The 24487-nt window shown below is 38.7% G+C and overlaps 1 protein-coding gene, 1 long non-coding RNA gene and 2 gene segments (V, D, J or C); 2 read left to right on the top strand and 2 right to left on the bottom strand.

Moving 5' to 3' along the window:
• Window positions 1–24487, top strand: part of LOC309509298 (H-2 class I histocompatibility antigen, Q10 alpha chain-like) — a 211420-nt gene that overhangs the window by 155912 nt on the left and 31021 nt on the right. The window lies entirely within an intron of this gene.
• LOC309509314 (Ig kappa chain V-III region PC 7183-like) lies at window positions 179–9190 on the bottom strand. The segment is given in 4 exons: window positions 9100–9190; window positions 7772–8989; window positions 5530–7674; window positions 179–5442 (listed from the first exon to the last, which is right to left on the bottom strand).
• Window positions 8411–22693, top strand: LOC309509327. The gene is made up of 3 exons (XR_014209851.1): window positions 8411–8425; window positions 20890–21056; window positions 22434–22693. It is a non-coding gene; the product is annotated as an uncharacterized lncRNA (long non-coding RNA).
• On the bottom strand, window positions 17837–18488 carry LOC309509318 (Ig kappa chain V region BS-5-like). The segment is given in 2 exons: window positions 18284–18488; window positions 17837–18196 (listed from the first exon to the last, which is right to left on the bottom strand).

The following is a 24487-nucleotide window of genomic DNA, read 5'->3' as shown; positions in this document are numbered from 1 at the left end:
TGTGATGAATATATATTGTGGCTCTTTTTCGATGAAACAGGGTTGATGTTGAGAAGATCTGCTGTTGAGTCTCATATCAGTGTGTGTGTGTGTGTGTGTGTGTGTGTGTGTGTGTGTGTGTGTGTGTGTGTGTGTGTGTGTGTGTGTGTGTGTGTGTGTGTGTGTGTGTGTGTGTGTGTTCGTTTGAGTGTGACTGAGGTTTTTGTACGACTCTTTCACTAGAATGAAACACTGTGGTTCACTTTCGGTGGAGGAACTGAATTGACGATCAGAAGCTGTAAGTCTTTCTTAAATTATCGAATAAAAACGTATGATGTGTGTGTTTTTAGAAGGAGTTTTAAGGTTATTTAACAGCATTTGGCAACAATATTCTTAATTTATTACAAAAATACATGATTGAAATGCTTTATTTGCTTTACTTTACTTCAACTCTTATTTATTGTCACATATTTTACTGACTGATTGCACGCATTCATGCATTTAAATGTAATTTTGTCTGCTATATTATGAATGTCATATTTGGTGATATTCTATGTTTATTACATTTCAATCCATAGTTCACATTCATAATGTTTTACATTCAGCAGTAAATGTGAAATGAAGCTCTTGGGGTTTGAACATGGTCACTGGAGACGAGCTGCTCTATTCTGAGACCGTCACAATCACTAAACCTGACAATGCAAATTAGATTTTCACCTCAAACTCCCAGTTTCACTCTTTTACTGGTTCAACGCTCTGAACTGGAGCAGTTTCACTTCTGCTGATGGAGGGATGAGACAGTTTTGAAGTTTGAGTGATAGATTTATATGACTTGTATGACTTATATAACGTAATGAGACTCTTCACTGGTAGATCATGTGTGACTGGACTAGAGGTGTAAATCTTTGGGTAGATGGTGATCTGATTCAATTCACGATTCATAGATTTCCTTCTAATTCACAATGCATTTTGAATTGAAATTCACAAACTAATTCACAGAGTGCAATGCGCCTATAAAATACCTAGGAAATGTATTCCGTATTTAAAAATTTCAGTAAACTATCCACATATTAAAATAATAGCTGATACATTCAAAGTCTCATATGCAAATAACAGAAAATCATCTGTTTCCTAAAACCCCTTAAATGTCGTCTCGCCCAAATAAACAATGATTTCAGTAAAACTGCAGTATTTTATCTTGTAAAAATAACAGTGAAGTTTCCACACAATGAAGCGCTTTATTTCAGTGTCGAGCAATAACATCTTTATGAATGTTTTAAGTGTGTTTGACTCGAGACTGAAGTTTTGTTGTGAGAGATCTGTCTTCTGCTCATGTGAGACTCAGACGCATCGCTGGATTCATAATTAATGCATCCAGAAAACAGTGAATGGTTACAGACAGACTGATTGTGGGACGGTGGAGCGTCTGATCATGTTAAATAAGGTTTCTCTCTTTCACTGAATCAGTTCATCTGTGACTCTTGTACATGATGATCTAAACAGCGGCTTTATGGAAGATGATTAATAATCTATTCAAGCAACAACATGTTTATGATTCACTTTACAGTACGAGTGTATGATTAGGAAGGACAAATAATCATGCTTTATAAAAATACATAAACAACCATATGAGAATAGATAAACCATCAATTATATAAAAAAAATATGATCAAAATAATTTCTTATTATCTTCAGTAATATTAATAAAGTGCAGCAAAATTGATATTAAGTTTATATTTGTGTTTCTGTTGAGTGTGTGAGTGCGAGAAAGTGTGTGTGAAAGTATTTGAGCAGCTGCAGTTTCAGTTCAGTCACTGTGACTCTGACTGACGGAGGTTTTTGTACGACTCTTTATCACTGTGTGAACACATAACCACTGTTTGTGCTGAATACATTCTGACAGTAATAATGTCCAGCATCTTCAGTCTGGACTCCACTGATGGTCAGAGTGAAATCTCTCCCAGATGATTTACTGCCACTGAATCTAGATGGAGTTCCTGACTGGAGGCGGTTTGTATAATAAATCAGGAGTTTTGGAGCTTCTCCAGGTTTCTGTAAGTACCAGCTAAGAGCGGGTTGTCCACCACTAGTACAGCAGGAATCTCTGTTAAATATACAGTTTACAGTGACTGATTGTCCAGTTTGAGAGAGCCGCTCTGAGGGAGTTTGAGTCACTGTCTCCTGCCCAACAGATTCTGACAAGAGAGAAAGATTAGAAATCACAAACACTTTCACAACTATTTTTTCACAACACACATAAAGATAACGAGTGAATAACGTTTGTAATCTTGACTGACACAAACCTCGACATAACACTGCCAGCGTCCAGATCAATATGGTGATGAAAGTCATTTTTGTAGGTTGAAGGTTCAGTTCTAGTGAAAAACAGTTGTTGATCATGTTTGATGTTTGACAGAGTTATAAACACATGCAGAGCACTGAAGCGTGTGTCGCTCATGTAAAACACACTCTATGCAAACGCTTCAGGAGTCACAGATTTAAGTGTAATGTGCTTTCATTGAGACTTCACAAAACATTTCACGAGTTCACATGTTAATATGATCCTTTACTGATATAAAGCAACATCAGACGAGCAAGAGCGCTGTTTATTCCGAATATCAGACCAGCATGACGATAGCGAGTGTGATATTGCTTTTATACAACAGCTTAATGAACAAGAATCCATTATTGAGTATTTTACATTTTTGTCATTTATATTGCCAGTTACTTTGTCTGTTTCTGTTCGGCCAACATTTCCAAACGAAGCCACAGTAGAATAAAACACAGAGAGACTCTGGGAAACACAATAGTTCCTGAATGAATCAGTGTTTTAGATCGGATGATAAAGTTAATGGCTGCATCTGAAATAATACTTCACTACTATATAGAGGCGAAAAACAGTCTGAAAAGAGTAGGCAAAAAGGTGATTTATTTTAAAGAAATTGCCGAATTACACTTTTAAATGTATTGTGAAAAAGTATTCACTATTTTTAAATGTATTGGGTTTCAACATACTCAAATTTCTAATGATACAAATGTAAAAATAAAACAAAACTTTAAAGTGGTTCAAATGTTGACTTATATCTTTATATATAGTTTATATAGATTATATATAGTTTATACTCTATTATATAGAGAAATGGATTATTATGGTAAACATATTTAGACAGTTTGTGAACCCTGCTTTGTTTTCAGGCAGTTTTATATAACTTTCAAAAAAGTTTAGTACAAACGCTACTGTCACTCATCAACGGCAGCTGTCACTGTTGCTAGGCGACAAGAACAATCCTCTATAGAGACCGTCCCATTCCACACTCGGTCCGCCCTTCGCGGCCTTCGAAGGATCCAGACTCTGAATCGGGACGCATCCATTTACTCTCTCAAGTAGAGATTCCCTCGACTAAGGATTTTTCAAGTCGACTAGTAGTCGTTCATTTCATTCGCCGATTAATCGCACGTGTCTTTTAATAAGCCATATAAATCATATTAATGAGCCTTTAATTGTCGATATATAATATATCGCCTAATCAGCTCTCAAGCGCACACATAAAGCTTGCCACAGCGCACCGGCAAAAGTAATGATTATGAATGTGTCCTGAAAAAACTGCAATGAGAATGTCTAAACATTTGAATAGTTTATTGATAATGTTTTCTGTGTTGTCGGCTGCAGAGATTAAGTCGACGATGCTCGTGATCTCCAGTGCGGATTTCATACGGATTACATATTCTGAGAATATTTGTTTTCCACTGGAATTGGTCGACAATCGCTTGACATTTCAAGCTTTCTATAGATATATTTCTCATGATTGTGAGGCAAGTATACACTGAGTTTTAGTTATTTTTTTTTTACATGCTGCAGTTCACAGAGAACGAGACGGCAGAAAATACTTCCTGTTTGTTTTCTTCAATTTTCTTGTTATGAGTTTACACAAATAAAAGTAGACAATTTAGTTTTGAATGATGTGTTACTCTTATCTGATTGACAAAATATGATGAAGTATTTGAAGTTGTTTCAGCTGTTATCAGGAAACAATGCAAGTAATTGTGCCGGCGCCTCATGTCGTGCAGTAAAGCGCTATACTTCAGCTTCACTCCACACACACACTTGGAGATGCGCCTAATAATAGCACACATTTATCTAGGTTAACGTTAGAGCGAGCAGCCGTGTACAATTGCTACTACTGACATGTTTCAAATGATATGAAATATTTAAGGTCGATGGAAGAAAGGATTGGGTTTCCTGCCTGACATACTGTAATTACCAGAAACAACCGCCGTTAACAATCTGTCCCTCACAGGGTTTTTACTGCGACTAACCGGCGAATACAATTTTTGGTCGACTAAGCCTCTTCTAGTCGACTAAAGAGTAGTTGAATATGAAGGAGCAGCTCTACACTCAAATCAGTCTCTTGTCGCGTAACGATGAAACTTGCAGAAAGAGTCTCTGTAAAATCCAGCACTAAAGCTGCAGGTTAAACACATCTGTGTGTGATGATGGAGGATCTGCTTCTGTCACGAGACTCCACTCCAGCTCTGAGTATCGCTCCACTTATTCACTGAATTACAGTAATCTTCAATTACCTACAATAACCATCTCATAGTTTTGTGAATATGTTTTCAAAAAAAAAAAAATCAGGTAAAAGCACAAATAAAAATTCGTATCTCTTTCTTATCAGAGGCGTCTGATTGGTGCAGAGGAGGGAGAGGCGTGTCTAAACTGAACTGTTAATCAAGGTTATAATTAAAACCGCAAGCTAATATGAAACTCTTACTGTCTGCAGAATACAGTGAATAGTAAACAAATTACATGTTAGGATGGTCAAATGAAATAATCATGGAATATTATGAAAATTAAGATCTATTATTGATAAAAGGCGGCAACTAGAGCAAACTGAAATCACTCAGATCTCAAATGTGTCACTGATCTATAAGAGCACAAAATCTCTTTCTGAACTCTATAATTATTAAGAGTGTCAGATTAATTTAGATGGTTTTATTTCAGATGCAAGTGTGACGATGTTATTTCAGATCCTCCTTTGAGCAGCTGCAGTTTCAGTTCAGTCACTGTGACTCTGACTGACGGAGGTTTTTGTACGACTCTTTATCACTGTGTGAATGTAAGATCACCCAAACAATTATTATCAGAATTTGTTCTGCAATAGTAACTCTGACAGTAATAATGTCCAGCATCTTCAGTCTGGACTCCACTGATGGTCAGAGTGAAATCACTGTTAGATCCACTGCCACTGAATCTAGATGGAGTTCCTGACTGGAGGGTTTTTACATAATAAATCAGGAGTTTAGGAGTTTCTCCAGGTTTCTGTAAGTACCAGGCTAAACCTTCATTCCCACTACTCCATCTCCTCACATCTCTGCTGGTTTTACATTTGATATTCACAGTTCCTCCTCCTTGTTCTGCTGTTATTGAGGGACTCTGAGTGACGGTGATCTGTCCTCTACACTCTGAAACACAACAAGAAGAAAATACACTCAAAACTTTGACAATATACTTGAAGAAATGAAATAATATCAAACTTGTGCTCCACAAACCTTGAGCAAACGCTGTGAGAGTCCAGATGAAGATGATGATGAAGGTCATGTTGATGAAGATTGTTGTGTGTGTCAGTGATGAAGTGTTAAACTCACAGCACTATAAACACTCTCACACACTGAAGATCTGATCAATATGCAAACACACTCCACATCATTTACCTGAAGATAGTCACTCATTAACAGACACAAAACACAATCACTGAAGTGAAAAAAATCTGTCTTTTTCATAATATAATGACCTTCTACAAAATGTTCAAATGATATCATTCAATTTAATTCTCAATACATCTATAATACCAACTTTAGTATATTAACCTGAATATCTGCTGTGAGACTTTGAGAATATTTTTACTGTAGTTGGAGTGAAACGTCGCTGTTAATCCCCAAATTTTACACCAAATCCATGTGTGTTCCTGCAGTTTCTGAACAGACATGAGGATCATCACACACACGAGTCTCTGTCAGTCACTGAATAACTGAGTTTGATTGAGAGTCACACATGATATAAACATGTTGACTTTAATAAATTCAGTTAGTAATTCAGTGATGATGAGCTTCATAAAGCAGGGGAAGTCAGTGAGTTTCTGCAGAGAGTTGATGTGTTTGTTGTTGATCTGAAGTTCAGTTAGTGAAGCGTTCAGGAGGTTTTTCTTCTGATGATCTATTAGTTTATTTCACTGGTTCACTTTCAGCAGCGGCACCAAACTGATGATGATATACTTAAAACTAAAACTATATACAGTCAAACCAAAATGTATTCAGACCTTCAACATTTCTCACATTATCAGTTTATCCGCTATAGTTTAGAAAATGGTAATAAAATATGACAAATATTAAACTGTGTCAGAACAAATTCATCTTGATAATGTCAGATAACTTTGAGCAAAACATGTTCAGGTCAAAGTGTCTGAATCATTTTTGGTCCCAAATTTTTTATAAAATTTATCATTTCCACTTTATGAAGAATTATTGGGTATAATATGACACAGTTTACTTTATTTTGCTATCCTCACTTACATAAATGAACTATAGTGTCCTGCACATTCTATTAAAAATATATATAAAAATGATATATCTGGTGTCTGAATAATGTTTGGTTTGACTGTAGAAAAGACGCACTCTCAGTTTGTTCAGTTTCTTCTTGAGTGTAATTCGAGACATTGAATGTTTGTCAGTTAACACTGTAAAGATGGTTATGGTCTTAATAGTATTTCTCTTAATGATCAGCTCTGTCTGATACTTCAGGAGTAAAAAGGTTTATATTTGTAGAAATGAAGTATAAAGTTATAATAGATGGAGTGATGTGTGGAGACAGCGAGCTTCAGTTCCCAACACCAGTGCTTTAACAACGGCCGAAAACAACTCAATGTCAAACACTAGTTTTATTCTACAAATGTGGAGGATTTCAAGACTTCAAGAGGGAGCAAGGCCAAAACAACACACACAAACCCTCAGACTATTAGGGAGAAACTAACTAAGCTACAAAAATAAAGAAAAGTACAATAAAAATACACTAACTCTCTAACGCTTAAACTGGAGAAAACCAGATATAAAGGAAATGGCTCGACTCCACATCAGCTTCAGTCGCTCTTCTGCACCGCTTTATGCCTTTCATTCTAGACTGTGTGTGTGTGTGTGTGTGTGTGTGTGTGTGTGTGTGTGTGCGTGCGTGTGTGTGTGTGTGCGTGCGTGCGTGCGTGCGTGTGTGTGTGTGCGTGCGTGCGTGTGTGTGAAAGTGTTTGAGCAGCTGCAGTTTCAGTTCAGTCACTGTGACTCTGACTGACGGAGGTTTTTGTACGACTCTTTATCACTGTGTGAACACATTTTTACCGTCGATGACATGTATACTCTTACAGTAATAATGTCCAGCATCTTCAGTCTGGACTCCACTGATTGTCAGAGTGAAATCACTGTTAGATCCACTTCCACTGAATCTAGATGGAGTTCCTGACTGGAGGACATTTGCTTGATAAATCAGGAGTTTAGGAGCTTCTCCAGATTTCTGTAAGTACCAGAACATACAGGGTCTCGAGCTGCAGGTTGCTACATTACTACTGAGTTTACAGCTCATCTCTACAGTTTCTCCTGGTTTGGCAGGTTTCACTGAAGGAGTCTGAGTCACTGTGATCTGAGATCTACAGCCTGAAAAACAATTAATTTATCAGTCCATAAAGTTTATTAGTCAATTTAAAACAAATCATATTATTTAAATGATTTATTTAGAATATAAACTGTTCACCTTGTAGTATAAAGCAGTATAACAGAGTCCAGATGAAGATGATGATGAAGGTCATGTTGATGAAGATTGTTGTGTGTGTCAGTGATGAAGTGTTAAACTCACAGCACTATAAACACTCTCACACACTGAAGATCTGATCAATATGCAAACACACTCCACATCATTTCCCTGAAGACAGAAGAAACACTGTTTTGTCTTTTAGTGTCTTTGCTAATAAACTTCTGTGGATCATTTTCAGAAACAGAAACTCATGATTTACTTCATGTTATTTTGGGTCGATCTTCTCGCTCTAAACACTGTTTTAATGATCAGTTTCATTCAGACTTTGATGCTGAGAGAATTTAATACCTGTGCTGCAGATTTATATCATCCATGATACTGTATAACAGGTCAAAGGTCATCCAATAGAGAATGACCATCTAAATCTGGCTGAAGATTTCATTATAAAGCAGGACAATAGAATTAGCAGAGTTTATATCACATGTGTTTGTAAATGTGATGAATATATTTTGGGACTGATTATGAAACAAAGGATTTCAGCCTTCATTCAATATCAAGTATTTATTTTTAAGATTAATTCTTTGGACTATTTTTTAGATGAAGATTTTGTGGCTCTTTTTTGATCAATCATGGTTGATGTTGAGAAGATCTGCAGTTGAGTCACACTGTGTGTGAGTGTGTGTGTGTGTGTGTGTGTGTGTGTGTGTGTGTGTGTGTGTGTGTGTGTGTGTGTGTGTGTGTGTGTGTGTGTGTGTGTGTGTGTGTGTGTGTGTGTGTGTGTGTGTGAGAGATGAAGTGTTTGAGCAGCTGCAGTTTGTTCAATCACTGTGACTCTGACTGACGGAGGTTTTTGTACGACTCTTTATCACTGTGTGAACACATAGTCACTGTTGACTTCATGTACACTCTGACAGTAATAATGTCCAGCATCTTCAGTCTGGACTCCACTGATGGTCAGAGTGAAATCACTGTTAGATCCACTGCCACTGAATCTAGATGGAGTTCCTGACTGGAGGCGGTTTGTGTAATAAATCAGGAGTTTAGGAGCTTCTCCAGGTTTCTGTAAGTACCAGCTAAGAAGGGGTTTTCCATCACCATCATCATCACTATAACAGCAGTCTGGATCACTGCTAGTTTTACAGGTTACAGTGACTGATTGTCCAGTTTCATAGAGCCGCTCTGAGGGAGTTTGAGTCACTGTCTCCTGCCCAACAGATTCTGACAAGAGAGAAAGATTAGAAATCACAAACACTTTTACAACCTTATATCTTCACAACACACATAAAGATAACGAGTGAATAACGTTTGTAATCTTGACTGACACAAACCTCGACATAACACTGCCAGCGTCCAGATCAATATGGTGATGAAAGTCATTTTTGTAGGTTGAAGGTTCAGTTATAGTGAAAAACAGTTGTTGATCATGTTTTATGTTTGACAGAGTTATAAACACATGCAGAGCACTGAAGCGTGTGTCGCTCATGTAAAACACACTCTATGCAAACGCTTCAGGAGTCACAGATTTAAGTTGGTTTAAAGCAACACCATGTAAGTTTTGCTCTCGGGGTCCCCCTACAGTTGGGAAACAGTATTGTCTTCTACTACTGTTGTAAAATCTGTCATGGTTACACCAGGGGATTCACGTGCATTTGTTGACAAGCCGATACCCCCGAACTCTGCAGAAGGAGTTCTCAACTCTTGGGCAGACTTCAGCATGTCATATGAATATAATTTCATGGGTTTTATTTTTTCATCAAAAACTAGCATGTTAGCGTTTACTAGCTACCAGATTGATAGTTCGCTCCTCTACTAGCATTACTTGATTCATGAAGATAAATGGAGGACCAGATAGCTTCCGTAACATAGCCAGGCAGACAACAAATTAAAAAAACTAGAGATAGTATGCAAGCAATATACTTACTAGTCTAACAGCATGACGGCCAAGTCAGCATCGGTCGGGCACCCCTCCTCCTACTTTAGCTCACGCCAGCGAGCTCATGCTGGACCAATACAGACCCCGTCAGGCTATGGCAGACGTGTCATTCAACCTATTGTAAGTCGATGTACCATCACAAGGGTCTTGGAAATATATTATGAAGGTTGAAAAACTCCATGGTGTTGCTTTAATGTGCAGTTTCATTGAGATTTCACAAAACATTTCACAAGTTCACATTAATATGATCCTTTATTGATATAAAGCAATTATTTGCTGAATATCAGACCAAAGTGTGAGTGTGATATTGCTTTGATACAACAGTTTAATGAACAAGGATCTATTATTAAGTACTTTACAGTTTAGTAATTTATATTGCCAGTAGTTATTTACTAATTGAAAGCTATGGCTGACTGAAATATTTCCAAATGAAACCACAGTAAAACAAACCAGTGCGACTCTGAGAAACACAATCGTGGCCTAATAGTTAGAGAGAGTCAGATAGGTTTAATGCAGAGGACAAACTCTGAGTATGGGTTTCCACACTTGGCCTTCATATGTCACTTTCACAATAGTTCCTGAATGAATCAGTGTTTTAATCGGATGATAAAGTTAATGGCTGAATCCGAAATCACATCTTCCCTTCTATATAGTAGGCAAAAAACAGTATGTGACAAAAGAAGGATGTCCGAATTGACAATACTCATAAAAGCAAAAAGTACTCGGATGTCCGACTACTTTTGGAGAGATTCTGAAGTGTGATACGATGGACTTTACTATCCCATGAGGCCACAGGAGAGGATCTGTGAATGACAGTGAAGAGATGTAACTGACGCAGGTAGATCACATGATAATGACAACATGGCGAATGTAGTACGTCCAGATTACATTCATACTACACTTATTTATTCTATATAGAACTGACTTTTTTAGCGGACGTGAAGTAATTACTCAAATCAAAATAAGTATCTACTCAAGAGAGTGTGTGATTTCAGCGCTTCTTTCAGCTTTTTCTACCGATTCAGAGACTTCATCCTTCGAAGGCCGATTGCATCACAGCGGCTCGACGAAGTCTGTCTCAATTCAAAGGCTCCTTCAAATGTGTCTTTATTTTCTGTGAAACAACACTCACATTTCCCATTTACTGTAACACTCAGTCCGCCCTTCACAGCCTTCGAAGGATCCAGACTCTGAATTGGGACGCAGCCACTGACTCTCTGAAGTAGAGCTGCCCTCGACTAAAGATTTTTCAAGTCGACTAGTAGTCGTTCATTTAAGCGATTAGTCGACTAATCACACATGTATATTTGTTGTGAATTCTCTCCCTTTAAATATTAAGTTGGCTACGTGTGTGACGTATTAAGTTGTGTTGTACGCAAATAACGTAGTACCGCGTTCTCAGCACGTACGGACTCAGTGTAATTGCCTATTCACTAAAGCTACTCCAGTTGAGGGATCATATCGCGCGCACGCATTCATGTGCAGTGTTTATGTGCAAGAGAAAGTTTGTGACAAAGTAAGTTTTCCTTCTATGTATATTGTTAATATCACAGATTGTTACACTGTATCCCAACTGCGCTAAGTTAGACCATGTTTGTGGTGTAGTTGATGTTTAGCGAAGTGTAATTTGATCCTGCTTAACGAGCGGATTATCCCGCTAGCATCGCGGCTCGTATTGTTCATGTTTACTAGTTATTACCTTGAAGTGCATTTCTCCGTGGATAATATCCTTCACTGGTTGTCATTTATTACCGCCTGTATTAATGAGACAGTCCAATTTCTATAATCCATATTTTGGTGTTTTTGTCAATTTCATTGCATTATGCAGTTTGTTATTGCAGACTCATACTAAATATTTCTCGATTTATATTTCATAAGTGCACTTTACAGAGATGTTTATGGGTAGTTGACGTGGCAGTTTTTCACCGTCACAGAAGATAAAAAATAATTTATTTCACATTTTCATCATTTAGAATACTGTAAATGGTTAAACATTTTCTTGTTTTACATGAATTTGTTGTTTTAATACCCGAGTTATTATTTATATTTTTACAACTTTGAGCCAAATCTCAAAATCGTCCTATGGTGTGACGGTAGACAAAATTATTTCATAAATATTAACTGTTATAAATAAATAAAATAATGTTTAAAAATCTTAATGAACACTCCTGGCATAATTTTGCAAGTGTCTATTTCACTAAGTGGCCATCACTTTTCCTATACATACATTTCTAAAAGTGTAGGAATTTCATAAAGTTTGTCACAGAAAAAAATGTCCTTTGGCGTTATGCAATAACCTGATATTAAGTTGGGCAATATCATGGACAACTACATTTAGTTGAAAGACCCCATTCAAGGTCAGTGCACATGGTAAGTGTTTCTCTCAGAATTGTTCAAATATTTAACCATGTTTTCAGACCACTGAAGTTGTTAAGTTTTTTTGTCCTTTGGTGTGACACCCCTAAATTTCATTTTTTAATTCAAATTTGTATTTTTAACAGCAGGACTATCTAATATTATGCAAATGTATCATGCCAATTGCTTATGACAGTTAAGCTAGTATTAGCATGGTTAACTGCCACAAAAGCTCAAATGTCCTTTGGTGTGACACTTTGGCCTGTCACACCATAGGACACAGATGTCACACAATAGGACAAGAACTCCTTAAGAAGCTATTAAAACAAATTTATAAAGTTTCAACAAAAAAAAAAAACAAATGTCCTCCTTTATAATTGTTACAATAAACACTATATATTCTGACTATGCAATGACTATCTTTGTCCTTTGGTGTGACGTTTTGTCCCATGGTATAACAAACAGAAAACAACAGAAAAATCTGTATATTTTAAATTATCTTTTAAAAAAAGAGTCAAGTTTGGCATTAGGGGAGTTACAATAATATCTCCTCTTAGATAGGTACAATTTCAAACAGTTTTGTAAGGTTGGCGAAAAAGTTTTATTGACATTCGTAGGGAAAAGTTTATCAAGTTCATCTATTCATGGTGAAAATGATTCTAATTGGTACTTTCATGTAAAATAAATATCACTTTAAGAAAATAATCTTTTAATAATGTGAACAATTCTGTCTCAAGTTTTTTTTTTAAATGTTATTTAATATAATTTCTTAATACTTTTTAAATGTCACACCATAGGACACATTTTCAGTACTGTTGAGTGAAAACGTGAAAAAAATATGTGAAGTCATTGACAAAATGAGTGACCACTACTATTTTCTGAAACTGCAGTTTTCATACTCCATAAATATATGTATTTTTTCTTAAAAAGTTATGTTTTCCAAAAAAAGTACTTTTTCTTGGCCATTTGTCAACTACCCTTATATTTGAGTTTGCAATCTCTTAAGTTGTTGAATAATTTCAGACAGTGAATATTTATTTCTGTTATATTATTTCAGAAACTACCTTAAGTACACTATATGGTCACTCTTGTGCAATAAACGGCTGAACTCTGTCTGATGACTCTGACTCCCTGACTAGAGTTCTGCAGCGGTCAATAATATAATCCACCTGTCACGAACTGCTCGGAGACACGAAGGTTCAGATCCAAATGCAGCTTTTATTTAAGGCGCAATCCAAAGGCGTAATCCAAAGTACAGGCAATGGGTCAAAACACAGGTAGGCAGTCCAAACAAACAAATAAACAAACAAACAAACAAACCAGGCAGGGGTCAGAGGCAAAAGAGTAATCCAGGGAACAGGCAAGAAATCCAAAAAACCAAGAGACATGAAAACGCTCAGAAATGCAGTGTGACACAAACAAGACTTTGCGGTGAGTGAATGAATGAACATGGTATAAATAGGCTGAAACTAACAAGGTGATGAGATACAGGTGAATGAGATACAGGTGAATACAATCAGTGATGATGAGTCCGGGCAGTGAGTTATGGGAAATGTAGTCTGAGTGAACAAGATAGTCTGGTGTGGAGTGCCCTCTGGCGGCTCTCATGGGCACTCCAGCTTGTGACCGTTACATAGCCCCCCCTTTAAGGAGCTGATTCCAGATGCTCAGAAAAACAGTTCAGGAGGGTGGTGGAGCAGAGGAGGACCCGGGGGCAGGATGGAGGGCCAGGTCCGTGAAGTGGAAGAGGACCTGGAGACTGCGGCAAGATGGGAGGCCAGGGCGGATCAGGTTGTGCAGGCGACCAGGGCGGATCAGGCTGTGCAGGCGACCAGGGCGGATCAGGCTGTGCAGGCGACCAGGGCGGATCAGGCTGTGCAGGCGACCAGGGCGGATCAGGCTGTGCAGGCGACCAGGGCGGATCAGGCTGTGCAGGCGACCAGGGCGGATCAGGCTGTGCAGGCGACCAGGGCGGATCAGGCTGTGCAGGCGACCAGGGCGGATCAGGCTGTGCAGGCGACCAGGGCGGATCAGGCTGTGCAGGCGACCAGGGCGGATCAGGCTGTGCAGGCGACCAGGGCGGATCAGGCTGTGCAGGCGGATCAGGCTGTGCAGGCGACCAGGGCAGATCAGGCAGTGCAGGCGACCAGGGCGGATCAGGCGACCAGGGAGGAACAGGCAGTGCAGGCGACCAGGGAGGAGCAGGCAGTGCAGGCGACCAGGGAGGAGACGACCCTTCAGGCGGCCAGGGAGGAGACGACCCTTCAGGCGGCCAGGGAGGAGACGAACCTTCAGGAGGCCAGGGAGGAGCAGACGGTTCAGGCGGCCAGGGAGGAGACGACCCTTCAGGCGGCCATGGCACAGGAACAGACACCGGCTCAGGAACAGACAACGGCTCAGGAACAGACAACGGCTCAGGAACAGGGACAGACACCGGTTCAGGGACAGACACCGGCTCAGGGACAGACACCGGCTCAGGGACAGGAACAGACACCGTGGCAGCGGCTATCTCTGCTGAGGGCTCAGGTTCAGGCGTGTCGGTGGCCATCTCTGCTGAGGGTTCAGGCGGCGTGGCAGCGGCCATCTCGTCCGGAGACACTGGTTCGGCAGCGGCGGCCATCTTGTCTGGAGACACTGGCTCGGCGGAGACCATCTTGTCCTGAGACACTGGCTCGGCGGAGACCATCTTGTCCTGAGACACTGGCTCGGCGGAGACCATCTTGTCCTGAGACACTGGCTCGGCGGAGACCATCTTGTCCTGAGACACTGGCTCGGCGGAGACCATCTTGTCCTGAGACACTGGCTCGGCGGAGACCATCTTGTCCTGAGACACTGGCTCGGCGGAGACCATCTTGTCCTGAGACACTGGCTCGGCGGAGACCATCTTGTCCTGAGACACTGGCTGGGCGGCGACCATCTTGTCCTGAGACACTGGCTCGGCGGCGGCCATCTTGTCCGGAGACACTGGCTCGGCGGCGGCCATCTTGTCCGGAGACACTGGCTCGGCGGAGACCATCTTGTCCTGGGACACTGGTTCGGCGGCGGCAGCCATCTTGTCCGGAGACACTGGATCGGCAGACGTGACGTGAACCGTCTCTGGATCGGCAGACGTGACGTGAAGCTCTAGCTCGGCGGGACTGACGTGAAGCTCTGGCTCGGCAGGGCTGACGTGGAGCGCAGGCAGAGGGGATACTGCAGGTTCACGGAGCTCCTCCTCTACCCCGCCCACAGTAAACGATGAGCCGCTCAACAAAAGGGCCAGATCAATATAGTGCTCCAAAGTCTCGTGAGGATCATGCAAGTGCATGAATGAACTGAGCGGTTCAGATAGCCCTCCCCGAAAAAAGATCTTAAGGCATTCTGTGTTCATCGAGGTGAGATGTGCCAGTTCAATAAACTCCTCGACATACCTCTCGATCGGCCGATTCCCCTGACGGAGACACAGGATTTGTACTGCTGTATCTGTTGGCATAGCTGCTGGATCTAGGTGTGGCAAAGTTTTCTGTCACGAACTGCTCGGAGACACGAAGGTTCAGATCCAAATGCAGCTTTTATTTAAGGCGCAATCCAAAGGCGTAATCCAAAGTACAGGCAATGGGTCAAAATACAGGTAGGCAGTCCAAACAAACAAACAAACAAACAAACAAACAAACCAGGCAGGCAGGCAGGGGTCAGAGGCAAAAGAGTAATCCAGGGAACAGGCAAGAAATCCAAAAAAACCAAGAGACATGAAAACAGGGAAAACACTCAGAAATGCAGTGTGACACAAACAAGACTTCACAGTGAGTGAATGAATGAACATGGTATAAATAGGCTGAAACTAACAAGGTGATGAGATACAGGTGAATGAGATACAGGTGAATACAATCAGTGATGATGAGTCCGGGCAGTGAGTTATGGGAAATGTAGTCTGAGTGAACAAGATAGTCTGGTGTGGAGTGCCCTCTGGCGGCTCTCATGGGCACTCCAGCTTGTGACCGTTACACCACCAGTTTTCAGTGGGGCAATCCCCAACAATATTAATAAGCCATATAAATCATAATAATAAGCCTTTAATTTCCTATATTGTCACCTTTCTAAGATTTTTTGCATAAGTTATCTCCTCATGATGCTGGCCACCTCTGGTAAAATCACCCTCATCCTCAGTTGAACAGATCATGCAATTCTTCCCGGCCAATTGCAATTCATCGGCCATTACTGTAGTGTAATGGCCGATGTCAAGAGTGTGACTTAGGCCGTTTTATTTTGCCTAAGTCAAAAGACAATTTTACAAGCTGTTCAAGATGGCAGCTGCATCAAGAAGAACGGAAATCTACTCAACCTCTGAAGTTATTTTTCAGTTTTTTTGTGTTTTCTGAGAAACCTGAAAAAAATGACTTGGGCAATTATTTTAGGAAGGTGACGATATATAATACATCGGCTAATCAGCGCTCAAGCGCACACATAAAGCTTGCCACAGCGCACTGACAAATTACAGAGACCCGCCGGTAACGATCTGTCCCTCACAGACTGAGTGACTTCACCACAAGTTTTTTTTTTTTCTGTGACTAACCAACGAATAAACTTTTTAGTTGACTAAGCCTCTTCTAGTCGACTAAAGAGTAGTTGAATATGAAGGAGCAGCTCTACACTCAAATCAGTCTCTTGTCGCGTAACGATGAAACTTACAGAAAGAGTCTCTGTAAAATCCAGCACTAAAGCTGCAGGTTAAACACATCTGTGTGTGATGATGGAGGATCTGCTTCTGTCACGAGACTCGACTCCAGCTCTGAGTATCGCTCCACTTATTCACTGAATTACAGTTTTTATTTTATTTTATTTTTTATTACTAACAAGTGTTTACCAATACTTAAAGTACTTTTTCTAAACTCTTAACACAGCAACACACAATTAGCCAACTAGTTAATTTTCTGCCCAAAACCACATTCATTAAATACCAAGTCTACATTTAAAAATGCAAAAGAAATCATTTTCTACATGTTTTTATGCTGAATAGTTATTTTAAGTGTTTCTGGTATTACAAGAGAGTCAAACTCTGAGGATGATGAACATCTGCTCTATTGAGAAACACAATCACTCCTGATGATGAAATATGAGTTTAACTCGCTCACTTTCACTGTTGAGGAGGTTTGTAAAATAAATCAGGAGTTCAGGAGTTTCTCCAGGTTTCTGTAAGTTCCTGCTGAAATAGTTTATCCTGTTCCAGTTGCTCATCATTTTAATGGGTTTGTTCATATTCATCAGTTTACACTGGGGTATATCAGGTCATGTTATCGTCAGTTCCCAGTTTATACCTTCTCATAGTTTTGTGAATACATGTTCAATTAAAAATCAGTTAAAAGCGCAAAATTAAAATTATTTTCTTACTCTTTCTTATCAGAGGCTTCTGATTGGTGCAGAGGAGGGAGAGGCGTGTCTAAACTGAACTGATTATCAGAGCTACAGTTAAAACAGCAAGCTAATATAAAACTCTCACTGTCTGCGGTATATAGTAAGAATACAGTGCATAGCAAACAAATGACATGTTAGGATGGTCAAATGAAATAACCATGACTATTATGAAGTCTATTATTAATAAAATGGGGCAACTCGGGCAAACTGAAATCACTCAGATCTCAAATGTGTCACTGATCTATAAGAGCACAAAATCTCTTTCTGAACTCTTTAATTATTAATAGTGTCAGATTAATTTAGATGGTTTTATTTCAGATGCAAGTGTGACGATGTTATTTCAAATCCTCCTTTGAGCAGCTGCAGTTTCAGTTCAGTCACTGTGACTCTGACTGACGGAGGTTTTTGTACGACTCTTTATCACTGTGTGAACACATAACCACTGTGACGACTCTGACAGTAATAATGTCCAGCATCTTCAGTCTGGACTCCACTGATGGTCAGAGTGAAATCACTGTTAGATCCACTGCCACTGAATCTAGATGGAGTTCCTGACTGGAGGCGGTTTGCATAATAAATCAGGAGTTTAGGAGCTTCTCCAGGTTTCTGTAAGTACCAGGCTAAACAATGATCCCGACCACTCAAGTACACATCTCTGCTGGTTTTACATTTGATATTCACAGTTCCTCCTGGTTGTTCTGCTGTTATTGAGGGACTCTGAGTGACGGTGATCTGTCCTCTACACTCTGAAACACAACAAGAAGAAAATACACTCAAAACTTTGACAATATACTTGAATAAATGAATAAATATCAAACTTGTGCTCCACAAACCTTGAGCAAACGCTGTGAGAGTCCAGATGAAGATGATGATGAAGGTCATGTTGATGAAGATTGCTGTGTGTGTCAGTGATGAAGTGTTAAACTCACAGCACTATAAACACTCTCACACACTGAAGATCTGATCAATATGCAAACACACTCCACATCATTTCCCTGAAGACAGTCACTCATTAACAGACATAAAACACAATCACTGAAGTGAGAACAGAGTAAAAATGAATGTTTTTCATAATATTTGATCTTCTACAATAGCCAAGATGTTAAAAATGATATAATTCAATTCAGTTCTGAATACATCTACAAGACCAATTTTATATGTATTAATGTATATATATATATATATTCATCTGTTGTGAGAATATTTTTTTACTGTAGTTGGATTGAAACGTGGCTGTTCATCACCAAATTTTGAGGGACAAGGCTTGATCTGCTGATGTTACAGATGTGAGAGTTTTTCTTCTGATGATCTATTAGTTTATTTCACTGGTTCACTTTCAGCAGCGGCACCAAACTGATGATGTCATACTTTATAGAATTATATACAGTCAAACCAAAATGTATTCAGACCTTCAACATTTCTCACATTATCAGTTTATCCGCTATAGTTTCGAAAATGGTAATAAAATATGACAAATATTAAACTGTGTCAGAACAAATTCATCTTGATAATGTCAGATAACTTTGAGCAAAACATGTTCAGGTCAAAGTGTCTGAATCATTTCTGGTCCCAAATTTTGTATACAATTTATAATTTCCACTTTATGAAGAAGAATTGGGTATAATATGTCACAGTTTACTTTATTTTGCTATCCTGACTTACATAAATGAACTATAGTGTCCTGCACACACTAGTAAAACAAATTTACAAAATGATATATCTGGAGTCTGAATAATGTTCGGTTTGACTGTAGAAAAGACGCACTCTCAGTTTATTCAGTTTCTTCTTGAGTGTAATTCGAGACATTGAATGTTTGTCAGTTAACACTGTAAAGATGGTTATGGTCTTAATAGTATTTCTCTTAATGATCAGCTCTGTCTGATACTTCAGGAGTAAAAAGGTTTATATTTGTAGAAATGAAGTATAAAGTTATAATAGATGGAGTGATGTGTGGAGACAGCGAGCTTCAGTTCCCAACACCAGTGCTTTAACAACGGCCGAAAACAACTCAATGTCAAACACTAGTTTTATTCTACAAATGTGGAGGATTTCAAGACTTCAAGAGGGAGCAAGGCCAAAACAACACACACAAACCCTCAGACTATTAGGGAGAAACTAACTAAGCTACAAAAATAAAGAAAAGTACAATAAAAATACACTAACTCTCTAACGCTTAAACTGGAGAAAAACTCTTCTGCACCGCTTTATGCCTTTCATTCTAGACTGTGTGTGTGTGTGTGTGTGTGTGTGTGTGTGTGTGTGTGTGTGTGTGTGTGTGTGTGTGTGTGTGTGTGTGTGTGTGTGTGTGTGTGTGTGTGTGTGTGTGTGTGTGTGTGTGTGTGTGTGTGTGTGTTTGAGCAGCTGCAGTTTCAGTTCAGTTACAGTGAATCTGACTGACGGAGGTTTTTGTATGACTCTTTATCACTGTGTGAACACTGGACCACTGTGATAACTCTGACAGTAATAATGTCCAGCATCTTCAGTCTGGACTCCACTGATGGTCAGAGTGAAATCAGTTCCTCCAGATCTTCCATCCCCACTGAATCGACTGAGACTCTCATCATAGAGATCATTTACCCCAGTAATGATGAGTTTAGGAGCTTCTCCATGTTTCTGCTGATACCAAGCTAAACCCCAGCCATCTATCCCAGCATCAGTTTTACAGTCTATAGTGGCGATTTGTCCTTCAGAAACATTCACAACTTCAGGCTGAGTCACAGTGATTCCTCTGGATGCTGTTGACAACAACATTATATGAGTTTCATCAAATGACATGAACATTAAAGACTCAGAAATGACAAGCTTTGACTTCTGTTACCTGGAATAAAAGCGGTCAGAATCCAGATGAAGCTGCTGAAGAGATTCATGGTGTTTGTTGGGTTTGTACCGTGGTAAACAGCAGTGTGTTATAAAGTGTGTGAGTCTGAAGGCTATAAACACTCGGAGAGCTGAAACACGTGCCGATGCAAAGTGACTCTCTGAGCAAAAACCAGCTGGAGGAAAACACACATGAAAATGAACACATGCAGAAGAAACTGATCCAGTTTTGTGGCCTTTAATGTGTTTTATTCTCATGATCCAATGGAGTGTGTTTTCACTTCTTTAGGAGTTTAGAAATCATTTCTTCTTTATTCTGCACGAGTCTCTGGTTCAGAGTTCAGACTTTCTGATGAATCAAATGACAGTTTCATCACTAAAAGAAACAAGTATTTCACTGTGAACTCCATGAGAGGGCAAAGGTCATTCCAGAGGTCACAGGTCATTAAAATGCATTGAGAAACATATGATCATTTAGAAACTCCCAGTTAAGATGTGTAAGATCAGTACAGCGTCTTTCTGATTATATTATTTATTTAGATATTAGATATTATTTAAATAGTTTTCATGCATTAAGAGACATTTAGAGACGATGAGACTGTTCAATAATCCTGATGTTGAGTCTCATATCAGTGTGTGTGTGTGTGTGTGTGTGTGTGTGTGTGTGTGTGTGTGTGTGTGTGTGTGTGTGTGTTCATTTGAGTGTGACGGAGGTTTTTGTACGACTCTTTCACTAGAATGAAACACTGTGGTACACTTTCGGTGGAGGAACTGAACTGGTGATCAGAAGTAAGTCTTTCTTAAATTATCTATAAAAATGTATGATATTTTAATTAATCCATTTTATTTTAAGATTATTTCAGCAAATATTTGTCAACAAAATAATTCATTTATTATAAAAATTGTTTTTTGAAAAGCAATTTATCATTTATTTATTTCATAATCTAAGTTTTATATTTCATATTGTTTTTAAATGTCATTTTTCTTTTCACTTGAATAATTTAACTTATTATTGGTAACATTTGGCTGTATTTTAATGTATGGATGGCAGTATTTTACGATATATTCAATTATTTCTTGATGTATGTAATTCTGTCTATAATTAATAGTAAATTTAACAATTAAGGGTTTTTAAATGCCTCCAAAGTTTAATAATATAATATATATTTAATAATATAGAATAAATATGTATAATCTAATATATGTATAAATATGTAAAAATATGTATATTTTAATATGTATAAATGTAAGTATCATCATCAGACAAAGAGAAATGTAGATAATGAGCATTTTAAAAATCGACAATTTTAATGGTTAAGTTTGCTGATGATTATGATTGTAAGTCTCTAAACAGAGGATTTAAAAAAGGTATAGTTGAAACTTTGCTGAAAATTACGATTTATTGTGAGTCTCAAAATGTAAGAATTTTTTTTAAAATACAATTAATATTTAAATGATTATTTATGAAGAAATCACAATATACTAATACATTTTCATGTGGACAACATTTTTTTTTAAACAATTTGAGATTAAAATGTTCTGTAACTTCTGAAAAAAAAATCAAATGAGTATGTTTTTTCCCATTTTTATTAAATCCTATAATTTATATTTTAAATGTCATTTTTCATTTTACATGAATAATTTAACATCTTACAGTATTACTGCTAACATTTAGTTCCTTTCATGTATTGACTGCAGATACTTTAAAATCTATTCAATAATTTCTTCATATATAATTTTGTCTATAATTCTTGGTAAATGTAAATATTAAAGGCTTTTTTAAACTCATGAAACAAAAGTTGTATAATGTGGACAAAATTTATATTTTTTTAATAATTTTCATCAGACAGAAAGAAACTCAGTTGAAGAGCTTTTTGAAAATTAATCATTTAAACAATCAAATTTGCTGATGTTTATGATTGTGAGTTTCTGAATATCAGAATATTTTAAAAATACAATTAATATTGAAATGATCATATAAATTTGTTTTCTAGATCTTATAACGACATCTCAATATAACCATCAATTTACTTGGACAATGTTTTTCAAACTCATTCTGTGGATCATTTGAAATGTAACTTGTATATTTAAAATCAAACGATCATTCATGAATGTGTGTGTGTGTGTGTGTGTGTGTGTGTGTGTGTGTGTGTGTGTGTGTTCCAGCGGGTCCCTCCGTGTCTCCCTCCGTGTCTCTGCTGTCTCCCTCTTCTCTGCTGATCTCTGGAGACTCCTCCGCTCTGCTCTGCCTGCTCAGCTCTTACTCTCCAAAGGGGGCGACGGTGAGCTGGACGCTGGACGGGTCAGAGGTCACCGAGGGGGTTCAGACCAGCGCAGAGAGCGAGCGGGACGGTCTCTACAGTCGCAGCAGCGTCCTGAGCCTCAGCAAAGCACAATGGGAAGACACAGATCGCTTCGTCTGCAGAGGAACACATGCCGGAGCTGCTCACGAGGCCTCGTTCCTCAAGAGCTCCGAGTGCTGATGTTTCTCCAGTGAAGACCAGCGTATCTGAGCGTCACGTGATTTACAGCTCAATACTGAAGTAGTCTGTCAATGTGCTGCCATTGCTGTTCATTCAATAAAGCTTCATCTGAACGCAAGTGCACATTTGTGTTGGACTGCATCATTGATCAGTGTGTCGTTCCTTCAAAGTCCTGCACTAAAGTTTCAGCGGCTTTTGATTGATTGTAATTAGGGGTGTAACAATAATTACAGTGGATAGTGACAATATATTTCATTAATTTTACTATTTAAATTGACCATTTTGATGGAGTATGGCAATAATATGGTATTGTGAGTTCAGGATCGTGACATAAGGGTCTCGTTACACCCCTAATTGTAATAGTTGAGAACAGCTGCATTCAGCAGTAAATGTGAAATGAAGCTCTTGGGGTTTGAACATGGTCACTGGAGACGAGCTGCTCTATTCTGAGACCGTCACAATCACTAAACCTGACAATGCAAATGAGATTTTCACCTCAAACTCACAGTTTCACTCTTTTACTGGTTCAACGCTCTGAACTGGAACAGTTTCACTTCTGCTAAAATGAGTTATGAGTAATAAATTCATTATAAGCTTGAGATGATAGCTAGGCCTACTTGAAAAAGGCTCAAAAACATCTTCGTTACATTGACTTTATCATATAGTGTATTGTACAAAACAAACAATATATGGTTTGTTTGATTTCATATCAGTTTACACATTCAGTTTTCTCTGATTCAGAGCATATTTGAGTCAAACCCGTCCGTCACAGTACAGATCTGTTGTGTTGAGAAGTATACAATACTTGGTGTTCAATTCATAGTAATTGCTCACTATAACAGATGTAATAATGTGGAACTGCAGCACTTCAGGCTCTAGTGAGAAACTGTGTTGAGTAATGCGACGAAAAATAATAAAGGTTTAAGCTGAATCCGAAATCACAAACTTCACTGCTATATATGGGTGAAAAGCAGAATGTGACAAAAGAAGAATGTCCGAATTTACAGTATAAGTCCCCAGATTGACCGACTACAGTGAAGCAACGCACTGACACTGGTAGATCACATGATAATGACAACATGGCCAATATAGTACGTCCAGATTACATTCATATTACACTCATTAATACTATAGAATGTACTTTTCTAGCAGTCGTGAAGTAATTACTCATTCAAAAAAGTTTGGCAATTTCGGACGCATCCTCAGTGTTAGTTGCACACAAGTCCTGAAAATTGAAGCCAAACATCTTGATCGCCCCCAGGTGGTTGGTCCCAGTACAGCTCATTAACCCCGTCCTCTCCATGTAATCGAATGGGATGTGTAACAAACTAAACAATCAATTTACACTTCAAATACATTTTTTTCAAAGATGGTTTCTGTCGTTTTAGGTAGTTTTTGTTACGCTGATGTAAATTCAGTTGTTAGTTTTTTTTAAGTAGCTATTTAATGCTATAAAAGCGGGCGTGTGACGACATGATTGACAGCTGAGATTGATATCTTCTCTGAGTAAAGTAGTCACTGAGGCACCAACCGACTTTGTTCGGGAGGAGATCAGAGCTTTAACTTTAATTTCTACATTTCCATGATTTATTTCACACTGACATGAGTTGTTCTGCAGTAAACTGGACCTTGATACCGCGGCTCCACTTCACTCTCACTTCTGCGCAGACTCAGTCCCATAATTAGGGCCTGTCACAGTCTCAGAGCCATCCACAGCACCAGACCCATCAGCTCCGC

Source organism: Leuciscus leuciscus (assembly GCF_965113295.1).
Source record: "Leuciscus leuciscus genome assembly, chromosome: 11".
Classification (NCBI taxonomy): domain Eukaryota; kingdom Metazoa; phylum Chordata; class Actinopteri; order Cypriniformes; family Leuciscidae; genus Leuciscus; species Leuciscus leuciscus.
The sequence above is the reverse complement of the archived record's forward strand: the minus strand, read 5'-3'. Positions and strand labels throughout refer to the sequence as shown.